Source organism: Eleginops maclovinus, chromosome 11, assembly GCF_036324505.1.
Source record: "Eleginops maclovinus isolate JMC-PN-2008 ecotype Puerto Natales chromosome 11, JC_Emac_rtc_rv5, whole genome shotgun sequence".
Taxonomy (NCBI): domain Eukaryota; kingdom Metazoa; phylum Chordata; class Actinopteri; order Perciformes; family Eleginopidae; genus Eleginops; species Eleginops maclovinus.
In genome coordinates, this window is record NC_086359.1 from 13,942,778 (window position 1) to 13,946,001 (window position 3,224).

At 36.4% G+C, this 3,224-nt stretch overlaps 1 long non-coding RNA gene across 2 annotated transcripts; it reads left to right on the forward strand.

Moving 5' to 3' along the window:
* Positions 1-225: 225 nt before the first annotated feature.
* On the forward strand, positions 226-1,551 carry LOC134872793 (uncharacterized). 2 transcript variants are annotated; one of them, XR_010166861.1, is made up of 3 exons: positions 226-545; positions 978-1,106; positions 1,212-1,551. It is a non-coding gene; the product is annotated as an uncharacterized LOC134872793 (long non-coding RNA). The 2 variants fall into 2 exon arrangements; XR_010166862.1 differs by having other exon boundaries at positions 1,236-1,551.
* The last annotated feature ends 1,673 nt before the right edge of the window (positions 1,552-3,224 follow it).

The following is a 3,224-nucleotide window of genomic DNA, read 5'->3' on the forward strand; positions in this document are numbered from 1 at the left end:
AAAGATAAAATGGTGTTGTCACTATCAGTGTTTGAGGCTATTATCTTTAATTGTCACATACACCATTTCTGATTAAAAAGAACAAGTAACCTTTATTTTTATGAACAATATAAATAAGATTTGGTATAGCTAATTACTTCACGGTTAAAAGAGTTGGTATTGGATTTTTTGCAACCTGTGCTGTGAATACATATATGTTACCCCATGTTTGTCTCCTTCAGCTCCAGTGTCAAAGCCAGCTGTTTGGCAGATGTGTTCTTCAGCAGAGCAGATGAACATCAGCTGCTCCTGTGAGGGAGACAAAGTAGAGTTCATACTGACCTTGAACGGTCTCTTACTGATGCAGACCAGAGGCCACAGCCAGTCCCCGAGCAAAAGGACAGCCAACATGGAGTCAGTGGCTGATAGTGTCGCTGTCCAAAATGAACCAAGCGTTTCAAATGTTACAATCAGCATACACTGTCAGCAAACAGGAGACTTGATGTGTCGTGTTTCAAACAACGTTAGCAGAGAGGAAACAGTTATTCACCTAACAAACTGCAAAGGTACAGTATTTAAAAAGAATGATGGTCTTATTTTAATATCAGCTCGTTACTATTCCAGATTTGTTTTTGATACCAAGAAAAAAATTAAAAATATATATATTTTTTAATAATTTGAACAAATAAATGGAGACCATTTTTTCCCACCCAGGGAAGGGACAGCTTAGCTTTTCAATAGTAGAATTAAAGTAATAATATTTTGTTTTTGATTTCATACATCTGTTAAGTCGTCTAGGCATCTACCTGGAATCGTCTTAACCGTTTTCCGTCTCGTTGTTTTCCAATCTTAATCTCATATCCACTGCTACTAAGATATTGTATCTAAAATATCAGATGGAAGACAACGCATATTTGTATCAAACATATTTGGCTGGAAATTTCAAAATGAATGTTATTTTAATATATAATTTGGTTTGATATTTGTTTGTTTTCCAGATTGTGATCCTTCCTTCCCTGTTGTGGCTGGGGTTGTGACTGCTATCACTTTTCTTATTCTTCTTGTGGCTTTGTTTCTTTATGGGATGAAAGGTCGTTGCCTTCCAAGACCCGCGACTCTTAATGATGGTAAGTATGAGTTTAACTGTTACCATAGCCTTTGTATATTCTGAATGATTTTATTTTCTTAAAGTTAAAGATGACACAATGTTCTCTGTACCTACTGTATTTCAGACCCGGTTTTATTCATTTCTTTAGGTAGTCCTGAAGAAGACATAGTCTACGCAGATGTGAGAATAATAAAGAATACAAGACATTCTCGTCCCAACCACAGTGCAACATGAATTTCTCCTAAAACTTTATTGAATGTCAGCACCATTTAAAATTCAAAATGAATCTTGATCAACCTGGGTGAGGCTGACTAGAATCACCACCTGCCGGTTTAAGTTTTTTATTAACTTGTCTATTGTATACAGGCTATTCATCTATATTCCTTACATTTCTTAGCTACTACAATACAATTGTGACATTTTAAATGTCATCATTTAATTAACTTCTAAAATTAACATGCTCTCATTTGTACCCTGTTATTTGCCTTGTAAATGATTTTATTCTTTACTTGTATTTTTTTAATTAAATGTTTTCATACTTATTATAAGTTTTGTTTTCGTTGCTCAAACCATCAAACAGTATGTCAAAAGGATAATAAGTCTGCTTTAAGGTTTCTATGCATGTAGTCTTTGTAACTTGTGATCAGGCAACAATTTCACTATTTATAGTGGAACCTTTGGGGTGTACGGAAGGAAACACTAGCAATGCAAGTATACTCTTTCTTCACAACTGAAGCCATAACTGTGTGGTCATGAAAAAATACACGCTTACATATGTCTTTACAATGTTTTATTTCAGAAAGGCATACTACAGTACTTACTGGATAGGTGCATTGCGCTGTTTTTACCCCAACATACAGCATGTCAGAGTCATCTCAGAACACATCCCCCTTGCTTAAATAAGAGTGTTGATTAGCCGAAACAGGGTGCCTTTAAGGATAAGAAGCTAGCCAACAAAGTCTGCACAGTTTAATATTAACATGTTAGTAGTGGAACCTGATGCTAGGGCTGGGCGTTATTACAAAAAACTCATATCACGGTATTTTTCCAAATTATAACGGTGAATATTTATTTTTCAATGATTGAAAATGTATTTACATGTATACATTTTGGCCCCACAAAAAACACCTGATCAGTGGTGGCCCTCGTGAGTCTGATTCTTATGTGATGAAGGAGTCTGAATGCATGAAACAATGGCAAAATGTAATCCCTTTTATTTTGCAAACTTTGCCTATGTAAAGAAATCCCCCCTTCGCTGAAACTGCTGAGTGCACATTTAAATATTTATTTTAGGATTGACCTTCAAACTTAGGTTCGGAATAAAAAAATTAAGTGCAACTTAACATGTTATGCTACTGCTACTACACTTGGCGCTGTACCCACGCATGCACTTCAGTACGCCCTTCACCACTTTTTCAACAGTATTGCAGTATATCCCCCCAGCACTACCTGATGACATACACCGAGACAAGAGAATGTTGATTCTCACACCAAGAGCATCCGTTTACCCATAACAGTACCACTTCAGTTTCTCTGTCCACTTTCGACTTCTTTGGTAAACCCAAATAGAATTGGGTCGGTTTATGTGTTTAAGGAAGCAACATTCAGTTGAACAAAACTGTTCTTAACTGACACTAACAAATGATACATGTCTGGTTATAAAGTAAGGCCTGCAATCTAACCCTTCATTTGTTCATAGTTTTTAATAGCAGCAACACCAACAGTCAGTTACTAGATCTCTTGGTTTACTCTTGGTATTTGATGCTTGAAATGACAAACCCTTGTTCAGTCTTCACTGGGTTGATCATTCAGCAGACCACAGTGTGACCATCTTGTTCCATTTTCGTCTCTTTGCTATCAAACATAGAGACACTGTTGACACTGTGGCTGAAGCAGAGACTGAGAATGGAAAAAGTTGTGGTTTCACACCAAACACCTCTTGAATGTTGTCTAAGCAAGCTGCTATTTCCTTTCCAGTTACTGCTCACCAACAGAGCAGTTGTGGTTAGGATAGGCAGGAAATGCTTGATTCTGCATAGTATCCTATACACAAATAATTCATCCTAGCTTTGATATAGGCTTCCATTCTGAACCTTTAAAACAAGAATAAAAACATAACAGCTTTCTATACCTCGAT